The sequence below is a fragment of the Ictidomys tridecemlineatus genome, chromosome 11, assembly GCF_052094955.1.
Source record: "Ictidomys tridecemlineatus isolate mIctTri1 chromosome 11, mIctTri1.hap1, whole genome shotgun sequence".
NCBI classification, from domain to species: domain Eukaryota; kingdom Metazoa; phylum Chordata; class Mammalia; order Rodentia; family Sciuridae; genus Ictidomys; species Ictidomys tridecemlineatus.
Window position 1 is genome coordinate 82,023,337 of NC_135487.1, and position 24,927 is coordinate 82,048,263.

Here is a 24,927-nt window from a genome sequence, read left to right on the forward strand (position 1 = left end):
GGGACTGATATCAAAGAAGGAATGTCATCAATCACTGATCTCATCTCCATCCTGAGAAGCACATAATAAAGTACTGAAAAGTGCTATGCAAAGCCAGAATTTGTTTGCACAATTTGTCCCATTGAGCTTCAGAGATTCCAGAGATGACTCATGGACCACCACAAATACAAAGATGGGAATAATCTACCAGGACACCTGCCCTAACCCATTATACACACACACACACACACACACACACACACACACACACACACACACACACCATAGAAATGCTTTTATTTGTACAGTTGGCACTTCATATCCCCACACTTCACACCTGTGCATTCAACCAACCAAGAATTAAAAAATATATTGGCACTAAGCATGTACATACTTTTATTTTTGCTATTATTCCCTAAATGATACAGTATAAGAAATATTTACATGGCATTTATATTGGATTAAATATTGTAAGTAATATAGAAATGATGTAAAGTATATTTGAGGATGTGCTTACATTATGTGCAAATACTATGTCATTTTATATAAAGTGCTGGAGCATCTGCAGATTTTGATGTCCATGGAATCCTGGAATCAATCCCCTATAGATTTGAAGAACATTTGAATTTTAAATTTTGAATCTCTATATAATATTTTCTTTGAAGAAAGAATTTCACTCCCCACCCACACAAAAAATGTTTCAATTCAACCTCTTAATTTCTTTATTTTATAAATGAGAAAATTAAGGTCTAAACATATTGGATGACTTTCCCATGGTTATATCAATAATGAGTAGCCATGCAAGCACTTGAACCCAGAGCCTCTGCATCTATATGTAACCTTTCTTAGGGTAGATATTATTATCATTTTCCTTCATGTATAAGTTAAAGGTTTACCAAATGGTCAATCTTTGTGACCTACATTAATTTATGCAAAATAAGGTAAATTTACTATTAAACTATTTTTATCAGATTCATTTTTGAATCCAGTTCAATAGATCAAATGAACAAAATTCAGTAAAAGTAAACTATCTTCTTTAACAAATATTTTGAAATCATTCTAAACACTTAAGTAGACTCTTCAAATTTTTATCCTGACAAATGTCAATAATATCAATAAAGAGGCTTTGCAAAGATTACATAACTCTTGCACATCTATTAAGGCAATGTTATTATGTGATTAAAGAATGACCCAGACCCAGAGTCGATTTTTAACATTTCTTTAATATGTTCATAAGAAGTAAAATCTTGAGGAGTGGGGTGGGTATGACATGATGAAGTCTTGAGCAGATGAAATTTTATTTTTCATTTATTCATATATAGTTTCTTATATACATCTATAAGTATAAACAGACAGTGGAAAATAAATGAACCCAGAAAAGTAAGCTTTGCCTTCAGGACCACTTTTCTAAAGACTTTTTCTCTTCTAAGAAAGAAACTGAAATGTTGAGCAGAGATTTTTTTAAAGACTTGCAGACTAGAGTAACATACTCACTCTGGTAAAATACCCCGTATTTTAGGGTAGGGACCCAAAGGGCTGAGTCCTAGGAGTAAGAATAGACCAAAAATGATTCAATTCTTGCAGGGGCTAAAACGTAGCTTCATATCTTATTAATTTTTATGATTAGAATGAGATGATCTGGGATCAGTGGTTGTCTCTAACCTCTTGCCAAAATAAAACATAAATTAATAAATTGTAGAATGGCACCATTCTCTGCTTCAAATCAATCTTATAGTTTCTTATATACACTGTTTAACATCATCAAAAGTAACCCGGCAATAGAATTAAAAACCAAGAGAGATAAGAGACAAAAGATTTAGAATTACAGGAAATCCAGATGATAAAGTTCTCACACAGAGACTTTAAGTATATATCACTATGTTCAAAAAGAAATCCCCTCCAATAAAGAATTTTGAGAAAGAAAAGAAATTATAAAATAAAACAAATAATTTTGGAGCATGAGAAGTACAATGATTCATATTTAAAACTGAATGACTGAGTCCAAAATTAGAAGACAGACAACTGGGAAGAGAATTCATGAACTGGAATCAAAAATGAAAAGAAATAATCAAAATGAAGCAGAGAAAGATAGAACTATGGAAAATGTGGAAGAGAGGATAATATAGGGGATAAAATGAGAAGATATAGCATAATTTGAAATCCCAGGTGAACAGAAAATGAATGAGTTAGAATGACAAAAGAATTCTGAACTTGCCAAGCAAGTCTCAAAGCAGCTTAAATTAGCAAGATTTAGCAGTACCTTATGCAACGATCAATGTTAAAAGAAAACAAAATAATAGAATTCTCAGTCATGGCCCAAGAATTTCATAACTAGCCTAATTACCATTTTCCTGAACTCAGAAGCAAGCTATGCAAGCTACGTCATTAATAACCTACTTTTAACTAAAAGACATGGGTACTGAAGTACATAATGATCATATTAGCATGCTTTCTTAATGACAAAAGTGGTGTTATTTTATGTTTGTGCTCTTATGGATGTTAAATAACTTTGCACACTGTATATTTATTGCTTTAGTGTATGTAAATGTGATACTTAAATTCCAGAGCAAAAGCATGCTACAATTTCATTGGTAAGCCTTTAAATATTACTTAAATATCAAGAAACAAGACAACAAATATTTGGTATATTGCTTAGTTAAGATTTCTTATCTAAATTAATGTGACCAAGAGGTAACTGAACTTAGGGGAATTTTTGCCCAGTGATGTGGTACTGGGTAATCAATTAGAAATGAAGTCAGCCCCTAGGAAAATTTTTAGTGGTACAAGCCAACATTTAATATTGAACCACACTTGAATTTCATAAAGAATTTCTCTCAAAAGCTGATGAAAAGATTTTGCAGTCCCCAGACACTATAAAATGATGTTGTTCAGAAGCCAATTAATCCAAGGTATATTTGGATTCTACTTGATATAGCACAGAATGAGTTTGATCAGACCAGTGTCTAGCAATGTGTGCTTTTGCAGTTGAGAGAAATCTGATCCTAATTTGCTTAACTCATTTACCAATGAATGTCTCCAGAATATTGCTTGGTGCCAAAGATAACTAAAAAGATTCATTTACTTTTAAAAGGTGAGTCATTTACTACCTCTCCCTTTCTAGTTAGATGAAGTCAATACTAGGAACACTTTTCTGATGATTCTCAGCAATATTCATTTCCCGCACTTATTCCTAGGAGGGAAAATATACTTGGTATACAATTTCTTTGGATAATTGTACTTTATTTTATCAAGCTTGATGAACTTTGCTAAACACACACACACACATATGTATATACAAATGTATATACATATATATACACACACACACACAAAATTCTTTTACAGCTCCAACGTGTTCTAAAGGTTGCAGCATTCTATGACCTTACTAAGGTTAACTTGAGGCAATAATAAAGGCTCCTTTTATATCATTTGGTATTTCCATTGTTGTGCAGAAAATAAAATTTAATGCTATGATAATTACAGAGGCAACTTCATAATAATGTTGATTTAGAAAGTTATTCTCTTTAGGAAGTTCTTTTCCCATTGGAAACATAATTCTGAACAGAGAAAAGGCAAATATCAAACCTTGCCACAGAGCATAGTTCATGAAAGTACCAACAGACAAGAGGTCAATAACACTAGAACTAGAATCCAAAACAGAGATTGCAAATTAGAACAAAAGTCAAGCTAAGAAGGTAAGCAGCCCAGTTCAGAGTCTTTCCACATATAAGCATGAAATTCAGATGAACAGGGATATTGGGCAATCTGTCTCTTTTATGAAAGCAGAACTGACTGATAGCCTTGGCCTTTGGATGTTGTCAGGTTACATTGCACTCATCAATCAAGGGGACCTATCTGGCACTTAGACACTGTCAGGGCTATTTTCTCAATGTTAGTTCAGTGGTATTAGGTCATGCTAAGTCTCTCCTTTAATGCAAAGCCTTCCTGGTTGACAAAAGTAAAACTAGTAGAATTAAAAAGCAAATGAAGCATGCAATTTAAAGTAGTGTTTGTTGGATTTGACTAATTAAATAGATTCACTACAGCACGTACTTGGTGATTAGCACCTGATTGAAGTCCAGAATAGAGAAATTACCTATAATTCAGGTAATCACAACATAGGGACATTAGAGGCAATTAAATTCTTCCCATTCTCACAGGGGATATCTCTTGAAAACATCTTTAATTAATGGATATACACCCTCTACTTGAATACTTCCAGAGAAAGAACTGGAAATTTCTTATGATTGCCAATTTTACTTTTTGTTTACTTTTCAAAAAATTTAGTAAAGTATTAAATTCATAGAGATTAAACTTCCAAACTTAGAAAATAATTATAGTTAAAAGCTACTCTCCATCACAATCTGCTTGGTTCTACAACCTCTGCTTCCTGTCCTACAGCCAAGAACCACAAGTGTAAGTTTCCTGTTTATTCTTCCAGGAAATTTCTCCATAGAGAGGAAAATGCAAGTGCGTTTTTTCAACTTTCCCTTTGAAATAGTTTTGCTTATTATAAAATACTTATTTGCTATGATTCTAATTTGTCTTCCTTTTGTTGATCAGAAAAGGTATAGCAATCACATTTAATATTACATGAAAATAAATCTGAACATACATGAGTGTTTGTGCACTAATCTAAATGCTTTACAGGTATTAGACCACTTTATTCTTATAAAAACTCTGTTACATAGGTATTATTATAATGGTAGTAAATCTTAATACAGAAAAATTAGTAAATTGATGCACAATTAGCAAAAACATCATACATCTCTCTTCTTTTTATATTCCCTAATGCTTAAATCTATACTCTCACTTCTTCCTCTTAAACTCTACCATGATCACCTCTAAAAGAATCATCTGTCTAATATCAAACCTCACAGTTCCCTGATCTCCCGATGGAAAGAGCATACATGAAAGAGATGAAAAGACCCAAATTTCAATCTCACCACTCCCCAGAACTTGGATCTTCTTGCCTCTCTGCAAGTGAGAAATTGGGGGGTAGGATATAATGACTGTGAGAGAGCATAAAATGGAAAAAAACCCTAGATTTTTGCAACCAAAAATGTATACCTCTCAACCACAAATAGGCCCTCAACTTTATTTTATTTTTTCTTTTTTAAATATTTCATAGTAATTAATCCCAACTACTGTCTTTTTTTTTTTTTTTGCTCTTTATCTCAGGTGGTCTATCACTCTTAATCTCAGGACATCAGAAAATATTTACAGATACTTAAATCCAATGAAACATAAAATCATCTAAAAAATAGAAGATATGAAGTAAGTGGATTCTTAGCAGAAGATAACAAACTTAATTATGAGCTGAAGAGTAGAATGGCAGAGACAGGGGAAAAACTTCATGAACCAAAAAATATAAAAAGAAGAATTGTTATATCTGAAGACACAGAAAAAAATGACTTAAGACTCAATTCGATGGCCTAAAAATTTAACATTCATGTCACTGGAGTTTTGGAAGGAGGAGAAAAGAGACAAGTCTGAAAAAGTACTCAAAGTAGTAACTGAAAACTTCCCAAATTTGATATAAGATGTAAACCTGCTGAATCAAGAAGCTGAGAAAGTATCAAAGAAGATAAATTCAAATAAATCTTACACCAAGGCACACTATATTCAAATTGTGAAAAATAAAGAAAAAAGCAAAATCAGAGAGAGAAATGACATATTAAGTATAGGAGGAAATAAATTTGATAGTGGATTTCTCATCATAAATCTTGGAGGCCAAAAGAAAGTGGAACAATTTTTAATAACTAAAGTAAAGAGTTTTCAACCCAGAATTCTCTATCTTAAAGATAATATCAATCAAAAATGAAAAAAAGAAGGAAACATGAAGCACAACAAGGAAGAAAGTGGTAAGTAAACATCTGAATAAATAAAATAGACTTTCCTTCTCTTGAATTTTTATATTATGTTTGATAGTAGAAGCAAAAATTTTAAAACTATGCAGTTTGGTTTGAAATGTATTAAAGACAATCTTATTACAACTGGTAGAGGTAAAGGGACTTAAAAGAAGTCAAGGCTTTATATTTTATTCAAATTGGTAAAACTGTAGCACCAATAGTCTGTTATAAGTTAGGCACAGGTAATGTTATACCTAGACCACCGGAAGAAAGCTACACAGACACACACACACACACACACACTACTTAAAAACTCACTTCAAATAAAACAATATATGCAGGTTAAAATTAAAAAGATATATTGTGCAAACATCATTAATTCCCCAAAATGTGTCTATATGAATATCAGGTGAGGAAAATATATTTGAATTTGCAGGGCTATAACAAACTACCTGAATTAATTAATTCATAAAGAAAAAAGATTTCCAAGATTCAGCAGCCCCATTGCTTTGGACCTCTAGCAAGGGCGATAATTTTTCAGGGAGCATGTGGCAGAGCAAAAGTTCTTACATCATGATCCAGGAAGAAAACATGCAGTTTAGGTCTAAGTTCCCAGAATCTCCTTCAAGAGAATTCCTTCAACAACCAAAGAACCTCCCTCTAGGCACCACCTCCTAAAATTTTCATCACTTCCCAATAGCACCAACTTGGGACTATGCCTTAAACACATGAATCTTTTTGGTAAAATTCATTGAAATCACAGCAATAGTTCTCAGAAAAAAAAATTAAATTACCAAAGTCAAATAAGATCCTCATATAATTATAAGAGAGTCAATCCACCAAAAAGACAGAAATACCAAAGTATGGGTTCTAAAAAACAGATCTGTAAAATATTAGACAGGTTAAAGAACATAACCACAATTTTAGTCATTGTCTTCAACACCTATCTCCAAACAATTGACAGGACAACTACATATATAATAAGTCAGGATTTAGAACCACCAGAATCTCATCATTTTTTATACAACAATCCATCAGTAAACAGGAGAATACACATTTTATTCAAAGGGCCACAATATATACAGCAAGTTAGGCCATACAAATACCACCATAGACCACATCCTGGACCATAAGATAAACCTCAACAAACTTAATAGAATTAAAATCATGCAGAGTGTGTTCTCTAACAGCAAATAAAATTAAAATCCATAAGAGAAAGATAACTCAGAAAGGGTCATAGACTTCATTAGAATATGTAAAACTATAAATCTTTCAGAAGAACACATAGAAGAAAACCTTCAGGACCTAAGACAAGGAAAAATCTTAGATTTGATATCAAACAAAAAATTAAGAAATTGGTCTTTATTGAAATTAAAATTTTGCTATGTAAAAGATATTGTTGAAACAAGTCACAGAACAAGAGAAAATATTTTCAAACCATATATCCAACAAGGGACTAGTATTTGGTAACTACAATATAGAAAGAATTCTCAAAACCCCATAGAAAAAAAATCCAATTAAAAATTAGTCAAATACATAAAGATATTCCCTTCTAAAAAGGATATGCAGATGGGAAATAAGCACAGGAAAAAGATATTTGACATATAAGTCATTAGGGAAATGAAAATTAAAACCACAATGACATATCACTAAACATCTCTCAGGATGACTAAAATAAAAATAGTGACAAACAAAATGCTGATAAAACTATAGAGAACCTCATGATAAGAGTTTGATACTAGAAATGCAAAATGGGAAAACTACTCTAGAAAACTAAAAAAAGTATCTTCAAACATGTAGCTACTATATGATCAGACACCAATTGTACTCAAAGGCATTTGTCTTACAGAAACAAAGACTATATTCACCCAAATACCTGTGACAAGTGTTTATAGCCATTTTATTCATAAAAGCAAAAATCTAGAAGCATCACATTAATGTACTAGATTTATATACAGGGAGCATTTTAGTTATTTGCTTCCATATCCTTCCCCCACCAAAAAAATGACATATTTGAAGTCAGGTTTTATCTGTGTATATTAGTCAGATTTTCACCACTGTAACAAAACAATTGAGATAATTAACTTAAAGAGAAAATGTTTATTTTGGCTCACAGTTTTTAAGGTCTCAGTCCATGATCAGTTGGCCCATTGTTTTGGAGCCTGTGACAAGGCAGAAGTATGGAACTGAGAATGAAAGAGAGGGATAGATGGGGCCAGCTTCCCAATATTCCCTTTGAGAACATTTTCCCCAAAGATGTAACTTCTTCCCATGAATCCCACCTGCTATAGTTTCCACCATTTCCCAAAAGCACCACGGGTTGGAAGCCAAGCATGTAACATTTTGGCCTTTATGGAATATTTATCCAAACTGCACCATTCCACCTTTTGCCCCCAAAGGTTCATGTCTAGCTCATTATGCAAAATACATTCAGTTCATCTCTAAGAATTCCCAGTATTAATAGGTCCAGCATTGCTCAAAATTCCAAGTTCAAGTCTCCTCTGAGAATCAAGGCAAATTCGGCTGTAAAGATCAAAAGAAAGTTACATACTTCAAAGATACAACCCAAGGTAAGCATTCCTATTTTTAAAGGGAGGAACAGGGACACAGAAAGGAAGGATTAAACCAAAGCAAATCTGAAACTCACAAAGCAAAAGTTAAATAATATTGTTGCATATCTAGCATCTGGGTACACAGTGGCATAATGTGAATTCCAAAAGGTTTTGGCATCCCTGCCCCTGTGGCTTTGCTGGCTGCAGCCCATATGGCCACTCTCCTGGGCTGGCTCTGCTCACAGCCTATTGGCTTCCCTTGGCAGGTGCTCCATGTTCATGGCATCTTTAACTTCCTTGGGTCTTTGCTGCACATTTAGCTTTACTCTCACAGCTTCACTATAAATTGTCCTACCTGCACGGACTCTGAACCTGCCACACTTCTCTCAGGTTTTCCTTTGAAGTCTTGGGGGAAGCCTCCATGATTCCATGATTGCATTCTGCATGCTTGCAACATCATGTGGATAATGGCAGGTGTTCCATTAATGCAAATTGTACCTGGGTCTTTATAAGCCACATCCACAGCAGGCTCTCTTGTCTTGGCTGCCAAACACAGGAAATCAATCACAGGAAAACAATATTTCAGATGTTCCTGAAGCATCACATCCAGGGTCTCTCTTCTTCAATGAAAGTACTTGAAATGTTTAAAATAAAAAGGTTCCTACTGTTTTGTACTGGAGATTGTACCCAAGGGTTTGTTATCACTGAGCAACATCCCCAGCTCACCACTCCATCCTCCACTGTGTCTCACTCATTGCTAAGACTGGCTCAAATTTGGGATCCTTCTACCTCAGCCTCCCAAGTTTCTGGGATTATAAGCAGGCACCACTACACCTGGTTAAGGGTTTACACTTTCATACCTTTGAGCCTGAAATGGACAGGACCTTACCAATTTCTGAGCTGCCTTCAACACATCTTTCTAATTTTCTCAGTGCAAAGTATGCTAATCTCCTTAGCAATGGCACCCCTAGAAGGTCCTTTTAGATGCTTTCCTTTTCTGGTCAATCTGAAAGTTTTCCAAATTTTCTTCTTTGCTCCTCTTTGTTCCTGACTAATATAGCAAATTTGGCTAAAAGGAGCCAGTAATATTCATGCCACCTTACGAATGCTGTGCGGCCCTTGACATTTCCTCCACTGGATAAATGAGCCCATTACCTGTAAACTCAACTTCCCACAAATCTGAGACATGAACAAAAAGTGTTCAAATTCTTTGCCAATGTATAACAAGGATGGACTCAGGTCCAGTTTCCAATGGAGTCCTCATTCCAATATGAAACCCCATAAACAGAATCTCTACTGTCTACATTTCTATTAGAATTCTAGTCTTTTGAGTCCTCACCAGAATCTCCTAGTAAGCTCTTGGCTTTCTCTAGTCTAGTTTCCCGAGCTTATGCAAACTCCTTCCACAAACCAATTTCAAAGGCTCTCCCACATCATTTCAGGTAGGCACAGCAACAACCCCACTTCTCGGTACCAATTTTTGGTGTCAGCTTTCTGTCACTGACAAAATACTTGGAACAGACAATAATGGGAAGGATTTATTTTGGTTCATGACTTCAGTGGTTTCAGTCTGTGGCCACTTGGTCCTGTTGCTTTGGACCTGTGACAGCATGGTACATCCCGATGAAAGTGCATGGCAGAGGAGACCCGTTTACCTCACGAAGGCTAGGGAACAAAAGGAAAGACAGAGTCTCAATATACTCTTGAAGAGCGTGCACCCAATTAACTAACTTGCTTCCAGGAAGCCTCACCTCTTAAAGTTTCTCCCACCTTCCAATAGTGCCACAGGCTAGTGACATGGGCCATTTGGTGACACTTACTCCAGCCATTACAATTTGAGATTTGATATAGATTGTTCAAGGATGCCAACTCTGGAGCCATGCTGTGTGGTTCAGATCCTGTGTATTAACTATCTGGCCGTGGAGAGATCACCTAATTTCTCTTTATTCCTTAACCATAATAATCACAAAAATAAGGTGCACCTATTGGCAAAACACTGGAACAGTTCTTGATGCATAGTAAGCTCACAACACCAACACCTGGTTTCTAGCACCTAACTTCACCAAGGAAAGAATGATTCAATAAATGTGTGTTGAATGAGTGAATTAATAAATAATCAAAGTTCTGAAATAATTTCTAGGAAGCTGTTTAAATTATTGATTCTTTTCTATCCCTATCACACTAATCAAGCCTTTATTGTGTCTCATTACACTAGTATAATAAACTCTGGCCTAACAAATGAGATAATGCTTAACACACTTAGCTCCATGCCTGACACAATATTAATACTCAAAATTAAAGCCATGATTGGATTATTAAATCTTTTGAACTCCTTCAAAATTCAATCCCAGGGAACCATTCTCTACTTGTTCCCATAATAAAGTATAACATTTATTTAAAAGTACATAAATGTCTGAGCATAACATTTAAGCCTTATAACCTGACTATAACCTTACCTTTATGTACTAAGACTTTAAAGTCTTACCTTTATGTACTAAGACTTTAAAGTCTTAGTTTTATGTACTAAGAAAGTGCTCAATAAATAATAGCTATGATTACAGTTCTACCCAAAACTCACCCATCCATTTATCCATCAAAATCATTCTTCAAGCATTCATTCATTGCTTGCTTTTATACTCCTAGGGGCCAGCACAGTGCCTAGTACATAATAATGCTTGTTAGGATCTGCTGAATTAGATTGAAGAGGAGAGGAGAAAAGTGCTAAAGTCACCAGTTTTCATAATTCCCGAAACCTACACTAGTTTCTTCAGAATGTAATCATTGTAACTGAGTTCCATGTGCAATGTTTGGTAATGTGCTTGAGTTTCTAAGTCTGCCACTTACTTTCAAATTTTTTTTTTTTAAATTGCCACATGAATCTCCTAGAAAACCCTGAGTGTATGTCTCTAAGGGGTAGGTCTGACCTGGTATTATAGAAGGCTCCATCATTCTGATCCCCCCTCTCCCTTGCTCCTTGCCCACCCCATCACTCCTCCTTGCCACCACACCCTTGTGCTGTCCAAATCTCTCCTGTGTCCTTTCCAACCCTTGCAGCAACTATCACTCTCCTTCCCATTAAAGATTCCAATTCCTACAGTCTTATTCTCAGCTATTTTATTGATATTAATAGCTTGATGACTAAAACAACTTGCTGTTTTTCTGCTGTCACATTATTTGAGTCCTTGAGTATTTTGAGGTAATTCCTGCTTTAACTTCATAAATCCCAGCCAGGAATTTTACCTCATCTTTCAAATTACTGCCACCAAACACAGTGCCAATGATGAGAACAGAGTCTTTTCAGAACACAGAAACCAACTTTTTATAAATCTAAGCTTGAAAAAAAATTAAACCTTCAATTTTAAAAGAAAAAGTTTATACTTATCATAGAATTGAATCAAATACTTCTTAAAGCAAGAAGACCACTACCAGGATATAGAGATCTACTAATGTTTTCATTTAGTTGATTTTTTCTCTGTGGTAAAATTTTCTGACATGATTTTGACAGACTTTTCTAAATAGATTTTTCTATCAAAAATTTCCCCACATCTTTCATTAGCTAGTTCATTTTTCATTAGTAATTCTGTCCTTGGCCAAGATTGATTTACACAGTGCTCTTTCTGTGGCTGGTTTTAACATAATCATTGTTTTACATTGACCTCTTTTACTGTACTCTAATTTTTTACCATTTATGGAACAGATATTTTTAATATCTGGTCCATATTTGATCCAAAACTGGTCCAATTTTTAAATCTATGCCTTTGAGTTTTTTAATTTTTACATATATGATACTATCTGATCATACAAACACATTTTTCATCTACAATCTATGTGAATTTCTTAAGCTCCCAGCTTCTTAACACAGAACTTCCAGCCACAGGTAAACTGTGTGGCCCCAAGCTCCACCCAAGACCTTGTGACCCAGAGGTCACAGTGCCTTTGAGGTGATCTGTGGGCCAAGGAGGATGGTGCCTGCCTTTCGATAATTTGATGATTTGAGTTCATCTCTAAGGTGTTTTTCAAACTTTGCTATGTATGATTTTTGTGAAATACATTTTTCCATTTTTGCTTATTTTTGTTCCCCGTCAAAGGACAAACACCACAATTTCATCATGGTCAGAATCATTTTTTTTCTTCAACGTCTAATACCTTGTGGCTCAGCCAAGCATGAGGTCTGGCTCTCTGTGCTTTAGGACGAATTTTCCACTGTGACGTGCTTGGCCTGTATGCACAGTTCTGTCACCTGCACCACCATTTCAGCAGACCTAACCAGCATGCCTGAGCCCTGGGAGGGGGCCAACCCTGGATTCAAGGTGAGGGCCCACTATATTCAAAGACTAAATTCAGGAAAAGACAGAAATTGGTTGTATTAAGCCCTCTTGTGGGGTTGTTTTTTCTTTCTTTCTTTTTTTTTTTAAGAATTTTTTCACAACACCTTTATTCTATTTATTTTTATGTGGTGCTGAGAATCAAATCCAGGGCCTCACACATGCTAGGCAAGTGCTCTACAACTGAGATACAGCCCCAGCCCAGTAGGGTTGATTTTTGTGTTTTGGTTTTTCATTTCAAAAGGGAGCATCTGAAAACAATATTTTAATTCAAAGAAAGAAATGCCTAAAAGCAAAACTCCTGTCAGCAGACAAGGAAATAATTTTAGAGGTTTTTCTATCAAACTACTCTACATAAGGTCACAGCAGCAGCCTCCTCAAAATCTAGGCCTTCCTAACTCCCTCAGAGGAACACTCTCAATAAGCTGCAGGGCTATCAGACAACCCCCCTGGAAGGTATCCATTCCTGTCCCAGGACACTCAAACATCTCAGGAGCTTGCCAGCGGCCACCCACTGAGAAAACCTTCACAGAGGGTTACTGCAGTGGATTTCGAATCCAAAAACAACCTGACATTTAAGTTTTACCACTAATTACTCTAACAATCAATCCATTGTTTTCTAGTACCACCTCTAGGTTTTTTTTTTGTTTTGTTTTTCTTTCCATTCAAACTTTCTTTTGGATAAAAAGGTCATTTCCCACCTGGCTGAATTTACTTTCTAACTGCAGAGATGTGTGAGAATCTTTCTTCTGGATTTATGTTTAAAACCATCTAAGACAGCTCTTTATTCCGTTTTTAGAAGGCTTCGTTTCCAAAGAGAATGGACAATGTTTGATCATGTAGTTGTTAGATTGAGCATCTGTTCAACACAGGAAGGGGAAAGTGGGGACATTGACATTTGCAGAGCATTATACCAGATTCTTAGGGTGAGCAGTACTGCTTTCATTTTACAGATGGGAACAGAGCACCAAAAATTTTTAATATGCTCAAGTTCAAACAACTCTTAAAACAGAGAAGAGTGAGTTTGAACCCAGATCTATCAAACTCTAGATTTCATCCCTTCTCCATATACCAAAGCCTTCTGTGAGTCAGAGAGTTCTGCAGACAGTTCTTTCCATACTAGGTAGGACCTGTTCTTACCAACATGTAGTTATCTATTTCCCAACACACCTCTTAATGGCTATTCTTGCACCATGTTAAAAGGATATTTTTGCCCATATCTGCCTCCATTAATCTATTTTCATTGTGTATTTTTTTTTATATCTCAGAGGTGCACAGTTCTAGAATTAATTGATATATTATTCCAAAGTCCTAGATTGCAAACACAGCCTCTTTCTCTGGGAGACTACTCATTTAGATGAAATTACAGTGAATATTCTGTCAAGTAACAGCTATCATTAATATATGGGATCCAGCTGAAAGATTTAAATCTACAATCTTAAAACATTGTGCTTTGGGAAGGTAGAGTTGATTGTTACCTCCTTCAATTAATTGTAAAAGTTCCTTAATATAAGAAAGTTTTGCACAAATTAATTGGGAAATCAGTGAGCCCTAAATTGTATAACAGTTTGATATGATGCAATGAAGTGGAAAATTAACAGTAATATAAATTGGTAAAGGGTAATCGGAAATATTAGGTGAAGGTTACATATAGTCAAATATTAGTATAGAACATGTCTGGAATTCTGGGTAATTAACTTTCCTCTGTAAACTCTCCTAAATTTTGATTTGTATGAGCAGCTTTATTAAAGAATTCTACAAAATATATTCAACCAGTGAGGTCAGTTTTGCTAAGTATACATGAGAAAAAAAGTGAAATATGTCTACAAGAATACAAATCATTGGATTGACTCTGCCTGAAGAAAACAAAGTAGCTGTGTACAAATGTAACTGGACAATTTCAAAATTCTAAAGTAATTTGTAACATACTGTCTGATTACAATAGCCTATAACAGCATCTTGTTTCTAAAAGGCAAAGTGGCCACGGTCGTGACTTGTGCAAAATTCATGTCACCTACATTGGGTTGAACTTCACTTAAACAATTGAATTCTGAAAGCAAATAAAGTAGGTTTTTAAAAATATTTTTCTTTTCTTGATGTTGGAAAGAGATCTGTAGTACATAAACCCATTCCCTCTGAGCAAAAGCATTCCCTAGTTTTCTCAAACTTTCCCTCCTCTGGAAAGTGCTCTACCATCTTCACAACACAAAATTCCATCTCCTGCTCCTAGTACTGCACTCAGAGCAGCATCCTTCACTTGTCCTCTCATTGTGCACTATCTTTTTTTTTTTAACTTATCTTTCACAACTGGTTCCTCATATCTTACACATATGCAGTTTATACACCAATGTTAGACTCTATAGCCCCAGAAACAGAGGCAGGCTATCCCTCAATGTCCTGTGTGCTGCTCTATATGGAGCAGGTGCTCACTCAGTGCAGAGCTACTGACTTACCCAGCACACTGGTTTTCAAAATTTTAACCAGGGCATACTTTTTTGAAAAACAGGCAATATTTAATTAAAATAGTCTATTAATATGGAAAGTGGAATCAGATCAAATTATTTTGAATTATTTTAGTTCACACATATATCTTATTGCAACTGATATGGAGATACACACACACACACACACACACACACACAATACTGGGATGGTCTGGTCCCTAATAAAAATTAAATAAAATCTAAACATAGATTTTCATATTTGACTATATGAGACATTATTAAATCATCATTCTGCCTCAGCATTAATTTCTCTTTTAATTATTTGTTTTGAAACATAGTATAATACTATAATATCCGAAGTTATTTTCATCGTACCTTTTTCTTCCTTAATAACTCTGGGCTATATTTTCAATTGAAATGTTTGGGCACACACTCACTACACTATAGTTGTCTGATAAGCTGCTGTGTATATGTTTCTAAAGCTTTGACTCTTCCAAGTATCAGTTCTACTGTTGCTTTAGCAGACTTTAAAAAAATTCTGTAATTTTATTATTCCATTTCCTTTTCAATGATCCAGTGCTGTTTAGACTTTTTCATCTTGATATGTTGAAATAGAAATTCATCTGACATTGAGCTTGTACAGAATTCTAACCATGAATAATTCATAAAGGAAATACATAATAAAATGGACAGGAATCCCTGGACTTTGCCTTGAATTCTGACTTTCTTGGAAGGAGAAGAAGTATTATATTAGACCAATATAAAATACCCATGACAAATTAACTATGAAAAATTATAATATCTCAATCTTTTTAAATGTATTAACCTGGAACAACCTAAGATAAATTTTGAATGAAAGCTAAAAGCTTTCCTCTGCTCATGTCCATTATACACCCAGACCATCTCCAGCTTGTGGAACTTGACCCTTATGGTCACTCAAATCCTAACTCAGGAAGTCAGTACTAAAACTAGCATGGTATATTCAAGATGGAAAGCAGTAAATCTGGCATTCAATATGGTGCCCAAACTCCTGTTCAAATTTAATACTCACAAACCTTATGTCCCAGGACCACTGCCAAGAGAGATGCATGAAACTTCAACCCCTCAGGAATATTTTGAGGGGAAGCAGAATTGGGAAGAACTTTATTATTTGTAATAGAACCTCGTGGACAACTCTGAAGAAGAAGTCCAATTTCACAATTGAATTATCCATCCCTAGGGGAATTAAGATAAATTGCAGCTTTTGCAGAGAAGAAATCTAAAAAGAAAAGTCCCTGTGAGGACAGGAGAATAGCATTGGAAGAGAAGCAGCAGAAAGTGAGAAATGGGAATAAAGAAGAAGGGGAGGAGAAAGGGAAGAGGCCAAGGCCCAATCTGAGAACCTTGTAGGAAAGCCTTGCTGGAAGCCACCTCTCACTCCAGCTCTTCCTCTCTCCCATATACCCATAAACTCTAAAAAGGTTTAGGTTACAAAAAAGGGTTGATTACAATGATCTGCATTGAGTGGCAAGAGAACAACCCTCATCCTTCCTAGTAAGGGAGCAGGGTTGATAGAGATACACAGAGCAGGGTAAATGAGCTGAACTCCAAAGAAGCTGGAACAGCACCAGAATGCCTGTCAGCATCTTACCTAGCATCTGCCTCTCTGGCAGATTGGAATTTTCCCAGACCACAGTGTTTTTCTTAGTGGTTGCTCATCATGACTGTATGAGGCAAAGCTGTTCCACAGGTGACAGGGTGCTGGGCCCCATCCCCCAGAGAGTTCCATTTCTAAAGTCTCAGGTACAAACCATTTAGTTTTTGATAAACGTGCCAAATATTTGTTGTGATTATTACCACGTTTTATAACATAAAATCCAGAACTGAAATATCACCAATTTAATTACTAATTAGATTTTTATGTTTCAGCATCCTTCAATCTGAAGAAAATGCATATTAAACTATGTTCAATAATCACTCACCAAAAAAAATGCAGGTTTGAATGCATTTAAGGGAAAAACTTTGTTAAGACAGTTGACCAAAACTAGAATGAATTGAGGTCTTCTCCACTTAACATGTTCAAATAGAATCTGAACCATAATAAATGATTCGAGAGGGTTCATGAATCAGGCAGTTTTGTGGAATTGTGTGTGTGTGTGTGTGTGTGTGTGTGTGTGTGCAGAGAAATAAGTATAAATGGCAGAATGTTAACAATGATTGAATCCATGTGGAAAATACATGGATTTTCATTTTTATAATAAAATACAGGCATGCAGCACATAACATTACTGCCAACAACAGACCACATATATGATGGTGTTCCCATAGAATTATGATGAAGGTGAAAAACTCCTGTGGCGGTGACATCATAGCCATCTTAATGTAATAGTACAACATATTACTCATGTTTGTGGTAATGCTGGTGTGAACAAACCCAGTATGCTGCTAGTCATACAAAAATATAATACATACAATTACATCCTGTGCATAATTCTTGATAGTGAGAATACTCAACTGTGTTACTGGGTTACGTCTTTATTATGCTACATTTCTATCAGTTTAGACTGTACTTCTACTTAACAAGGAAAAGAAGTTTACTCCATAGCAGTGTACCATGTTGTGTCAGCCGTAGCCCCAGACATCCTATGTTTATTACACCTCTTAACTGCATCAAAGGGTCATGTCTAGTGATTGACCTATTATCTAGGTTTATGTAAGTGCACATTATGATGTTCATACAAGGAAGTGTTTCTTATAACATATCACCATCACTAAATGATGTGTGACTATATTGAAAAAACTTAAGCAAACTTCTTATGTGCATAACCTGAGCATCCTAAAATACAGGCATTTGGATTGTTCCCACTTTTTTAAGTTAAATAAACTAGCAATGAGGCTCTCACATATACGTCTTGGCTTATTTATAGATATTTCCTTAGATAATCCCCCAAACTAGAAAGACAAAAAAGAGTGGACACGTGCATTTTCCAGTAAATTGTTGCAAGATTTTTTGTGTTAGTGTTCCATCATTGTGATAAAAATATCCGAGAAAAATAATTTAAAGAAGGAGAGATTTATTTGGGCTCACGATTTCACTTAACCCCATTGCTGTGGGCTTGTAGTGAGGCAGAACCCTAGCGGTGAGCACATGGTGAAGCAAAGCTGCTCACCTTATGGCACCTGAGAGGCAGAGAGAGAGAGGGACAGGGGACAAGATATTATCTCCAAAGGCACCTCCCAAATGATCCTCTCCCTCCAACTAGGTCCTACCTCCTACCTATTTCACCACCTCCCAATAGTCCATCCAGCTATTAACCCATCAATAGATTAATCTACTGATGAGATCAAAGCCCTTATGACCCAATTACTTCCCAAAAGCCCCATCTCTGAACATCACTGCTTTGGGGATCTCGCTGTCAACACTTGAGACTTCAGGGGCAATTACAGATTCAAACTGTAACATTTTCCCTCCTATAATTGGTGCCATTGTGTGTTTCCTTCCATAGTGCATGAGATGGTCCATTCCCTAAGTGTTAGACTGGTTATTACCGATTTTTAAAAATTTTTTCCACTGATAAGTTATGCATTCTTTTAATTTCCATTTATTTCATCAATAGTGAGCTTGACTTTGTTTCATTTGTTTATTTGCCCTTAGTATTTTTTCTTCTGTTTTATCCATGAAGTGTTTGTATTTCCTTGCTGATTTCACATACCCCTTTTATAATTCCTCATATTACAAAGTCATGTAATGTACTTTTTTTCTTTCAACTTTGCCTATGGTATATTTTTAAAATATTTATTTTTTGGTTGTAGTTGGACACACTAACTTTATTTCACTTATGTATGTATTTATTTAATTTTTATGTGGTGCTGAGGATCTCACACATGCGAGGCAAGCACTCTACAGCTGAGCCACAACCCCCAGCCCACCTATGATATTTTCTAATGTGGAGTGTCTCTTTCATTTTCACATAAAATTGTTTTCCTTTGGATTTCAGCTTTAGTTGTCATGTCCAGAAAGTTCCTCCCTATTCATAGATTACAAATAGCTCGCCTATAATTTTTTACACTTCTGTAAATTATAATCTATTTGGAATTTAACTTGGCATAAATAGCTGAGCTTTTGCTGTGTTCTGGCTTTCCCCAGATACAGTAAAATAAGTATGGCTTATTTTATGGCTTCTCTCTCCCCAGAAAGTCATCTGCCAAGACTATTAAGATCATTAATCCAGGATCTTAATTGAGTTTGCATAAAAATCTAGTCCTAAATTTCTTGCCAATATGGAATTTTGAATTAAAAAAGAGTTGCTGATACAAATATCCAGGCAGCGATCTTTCAGAACATTCATACAAGTTTCTAAAGTCCTAAAAAATGATTTCAGAACTATCTAAGTATCATGAAGTGTGAACTTCTCTGCCACCCCACAGGCAGGAAATGGGCTGTGTCTTTATTCCTTTAAGAAGTAAGTCGAAGTCAGAAGTAACATTTCCCACATCCTGAGAGTCTATCAAGATCCCTGATCACAGGAAAAAAGGACGAGGTTTTGTTCCATGCTGCTGCCTCTTCATTGTCCTACACATATGATAAGTCCAAGTGTGAGGTTTTTCTTTACAAGGCTTTTCAGGGGTCCTTTGATCACAGACCTGACATTAGAAAGACAGAGAAATTTGAAGCTGATAGTAAAGAAAAGAAAATTGTCTCACTGAATTATCAAAAATTTTTGGTCTCCCTTTTTCACTCAGGTGGATTTCTAAGGATTTCCCATCACTCTGTGGTAACTGTGTGGAGACTGTGTGTGTGTTTGGCAGGACTAAGGTAAGAGGGGGCATATTCTGATTCCTATGAAACAAAGCTTACGCACTTTTCCACTTTTTTTCATGGAAGTATTATGAAAATAAAGTACTCTAATGAATTATTATGAAAAATAGATGTCCATGCATGGGACAGAATAAACATAATGTATTTGTTCTTTCCAAATCACAGTGTCTCTGTTTTCTCTTTCAGCTGAATGCCAATAATTTCAGCCTTTTCAAGCTAATGAATTTGTTTGCTTTTCAACCAGCTAGCTACCTTGTGCATAAAGTTAAAAATCCTTCTGTGAGTGTTAATCAAAATTTTATTTCATACCTTCCAAGAAGGTCATAACCCTTCCCTCCCGTATTAGTCTCCCCCAAGAAATAGGCATCATTCTTGTGCTTATTAGTATTTTGCTATATTTTTCTCCCAGTCATCAGGATGAAGTCATCTGGCTGAACAGGTTTAGTTCTTCCCAATCAAGAAAAACCAGGCCAGCCCCTTTATAGGATAGTCACTGTGTGCTAATGGTTGTTTAAAGCACTGTTGCAGAGTGTTCACTTATAAAACTGATCCAGGATGCAGCAGAAATGTGGCCATGTTCTCTTCACATGTTCAATGATATAAGCAAGTATAAAAGGGCTATGAAACCTAAGTGCCTAATGTCTGTATGCTAGTGGCATTCATGGAGTTTATCATTTGACCCAGAGCCCACTGAGGACTACAAATTAGTATATTTATGATATATTTTTGAAAGCTACTACAAACCAGGATACTAACACTCTGTATACCCGTACTGTTTTGTCTTTGCTTTCTCCCTTAACAGTGTCCATCTAGATCATACATAATGAAAGATTGACAGTGATACAGATGTTGGGAGGTACCATAGCTTTTGAAAGCTATGATTTAGCCAGGTGGAATCCACCCTGTCTCAGATAGAGAACTTGCAAGCTCTGGCATGTCTCCCTGTGCTGATCTGCCAGCCTCCACACATTTGTTTTGAAAGCACTTCCTCCAACTGCCGCTGAATTGGCAGGGTGGACCTCCTGTGGATCAGTTTTTCCATTCTCTCAATCCTCTTAAGCATGGCGTTCTGTTGTCTGTCAACTTTCTATTCTAGTCCAGACCCTAGCCCTTAGCCTTCTGAGAAATCTGGGAGTTACTGGAAAGGAGAAACCCTTGTTAATGTGTGGACATACAGCCAGGCATATGATCCATCCCCACCTTTCCAGATATATCTCCCTGACTTTGGATTAGCAATGGGCAGAGACAGAATAGAAGCCATGTGATCATTGGGTTAGCTTACACAAGATTCTTTTACTGAATGTGTCCTGTACACCTGTGATATATAGCCAAAATCCCTTTAGGTCCTCATGAAGCCCAGGGATCATCTCTCTCTGGACCCAGCCTAGAGCTGTCAGTGACATCTCATGAGCTATTCTTTTGATCCATTTCAGTGGAGGGATGTTATTTTAATTACCTTCCAAGTAAAAGGCTAAATCAACAATTATTTTTTGAGTCTAACTCTTTGCCTAGAACTATCTAGAATATTTAAGATGGCACAAATGTGGTGTAAGACATCTCTCCTCAAAGTACTTAAAATTCTATTAAGGATTCAAAACCACACCCAAAACCGTGTGAGAAAAATAAGAGGTTATAAATTAAATATGATGACACATGTCTTAGTAATACGAGTAACAGAAGTTCCAAGAAAGGAAAGATATGAATGAAATGGAAGTGTTCCTTTATGAAGGAGATCAAACTTAAATGATTAATTTGTAGTTTTTTGCTTCGTAGAAAAATCATAAAGTATGAAAATTAAATGCATCAAAACGAAAGGCTTTAATGTTTTCAAGGGACAACTGAATCAAAAGTACCTTTTGCCAAGGAATATATTTATAATGCTATTAGTAAGAGTTACCAATTAATGAGGGCTTTCTGTGTGCCAGGTGAAAAAAATAAGGCCATATATGAATTAATGTCTGATGGCATTTCATCTACACAGTAAACCCAGATGCTATTATTAGGCTCACTCTAAAGATAATGAAACAAAAGTCTGCAGTGACTAAAAAGTTTCCCATTGTCACAGCAAGGAATAGTTCTAAGATTCAAACATAAATTCTTGGACTCTAAGACAAAGACTTCAACCAGCTTCAGCAAAATCTTTCTCATTGTTAAATATTACCCACAGAAAGAGTTTGAATACTAGTTGGTCAAAAATTCCCAGTCAGAGCTCATGTTACTTACAGTGCTTAGAATGAGAATAGTTTGGAGAACTTTTAATAAAGTCTATCTGAGGAAGGCTCTGGTCTCACTTGTGATTTTCCAGACTAGTAAACAGATGGTAGTGCCTGTTGGTGAAGCATGTGAATTAGGACCTGTAGGGCTACAGTGCTGCTCATCATAGTGGCCACATGATTTAAAACTTGATGTGATTAACAATCAAGAAAAATCCACCGGTTCCATGAGAACAGCACTTACTTAAATTTCCATTAAGACCTCACAGATTCCCTGGATTGCCTCAGTAGACCTGCCTACTTGTGACCATGCCTAATCTAGATCTCTCAAACCGCTCTCCTATGGGGCAAAGTCACTGGACCACCCACCACCTAAGCCATATTTAACATAAGCCTCAACAAGCCCACCATGAAGCCATGTCAGTCTTCTCTTAATGCCAAGTCATAGTAACTATTTATTCAAAAAACTATGTTCCAGTTCCTGCCCTGGGAGAGGAATGTATTACCTAACCTGACAACATATTCAAGTCATGCTGTCAGAGGGGATTATTACTACTAAGAGAAGATCATTGGTTTGAAAGAGTTACAATCTAATGACTATAAGCGTATTTCTTGAGTTTTCCTAGAAAGAACCAAATATGGATCCCAATTGCCTTGGATATAGCTTGATAGAAGCAGGATGGAACCACCAAGGATGGCAAAGGGGTGTACAATGAAGGTGGAGAGTTGAGGAGACAGGTGGAGGAGGAGCCCTCCAGGTTCTACCTACATTAGTTATCTATAGATACATTTAAAAGTTACCTCTAAAATTTTGTGACTCAAAAAAATGATAATCATGCATTACCTCTCAGGGTTTCTGTGGATCAGGAATTTTCAGGGTACAGTAGAGAGAGCTTGTTTCTCTCAAGGTCTCTGGGTCTTTTCTGGGAGACTCAAAGCATCTATAAATGGCTTCTTCATTTGGTCTGAGCCTCCTCACAACATGGTGGCTGGGCTCCATAGGAAAGCATCCTGACAGAGAGAAACAAGCTGCATCTCTGTTAGACTTAACCTCAGAAGTCACACAACACCACTTCCACTTTTGATCAGAACCTAAATTCACAGGATGAAGACATAGGACCCACTTCTTGGTGGAGACAGTGAAAGTAACATGATTGGAATTAGATAAACATATTTGTATGGCTTTCCTTAGAGATAGTCTACCATACCACCTATAGCTGAATCCAAATGGACCATCAGATGATACAAAGTATATAGTAGCTGGATGTATTTGTTCTCTCCTCCAAATGCCAACCATGTTGGACACTGTTTAGCAATCCACTGTGTCTACATTCTCTCTACATACTATCATTATTATTGTGCTGGGTAATTACATTATCAATATCATTAAGTTGGAAGCCAGGGTTCCCAAAATCCTCTTCTTTATGTGGTTCTAGGTTAGAATTTGCTGGGGAAAAAAAAAAAAAACTTAGAATGTGGGAGTGAAGCAATAGGCATTGTTCTCTAAAATCATTGTAGTAAGATACAGTGAAAGACAGATGCAGAGTTGACCAGCAAGTTCCTGTTTATCTTAGTCTCTTCCACTATGAATCCAGCTTATTTTCTTGACTGCTGACCGTGATGACCAGTGGTGGCCCAATGGCCATTACTGAATGCTTGGCTGTAGACCCATAGATACAGCAGGTTTCTATAGACATTTGCACTAGTTCTTGCTGTGATTCCCACCTCAAAGCTGACCATGCTTAGCTTCTCAAATTTTCCAGCAAACTCACCAATGAAAGTGTTTTAAGAGAACAGTTAATAAATCTTTTCCCATTCTCCAATTTCCCTTTTGACAAGCACCCATCCAGCTCCTTCCACAGGTTTTTAAAGTCTGATCCCTATAACAAATCACTGATTCTGTAACACTCATAGTAGTGCTGTTTCTCTGGCTGGACCTAGACTAATAGAGTTCCATGAGGTAAATTCATGGGAACATCTGTATCAATATCACCAAATCTATTTTCTGCCTTAAGACATTTAAGATGATGTGCACACTGGGGCACAAAAAAGGTCTTTATGCTGAGTTGTGTGCATCTGTATCATAAAAGGGCAGAAAAGGTCCAGAATATTGGGTTACCTGATGTTTGTTTCAGCCTTGAAGATGAGTCATAGAAAGAAAAATATTTAAACACATAGCTTGCAAATAAGGATGCAGTAAAACTGTTTCTCAAGTACTTACATTACCATCATGGAATGGGACAATGTTGGAGAGATCAGGGAAAATTTCTTGCCTGACTCCTCTATTTATTTTAATGAGGAATCAATCCCACAGATGTTTATTAGGAATTTCTTTAGCCCACTGATAGCTAAAACCTGTCAAGGTTAGGCAAGGGGACAAACAAGATATGAATCTTACTAAGAATGTACAATCTAGTAAACAAGAGGTCTAAAATATAGATAACTCTAATGAAACATCAGAGATTTTTAAAACTTGTGATGAGAGAAATTCAAATGTGGTAAATAAGAGTTTAGAACAAAGCACACTGCGTGTGGTTTGTTACTAGTCTTTGAGCAGAGCCATGATGATTTAGTACTATTTTATTCATTCACCAAATATTTTTTAAAATATTTTAATTAAGGTTTTTTGATACCAACACATATATCATATTGTATACAGATGCATAAATATTATCATACAGCTGCACCTGAACTTGCAAGCTGAAAATCAAAAACTTCATTTTAAGGAAAAGTGTGAGGAAAGGAAGTAAGCAGGAGGCAGGGT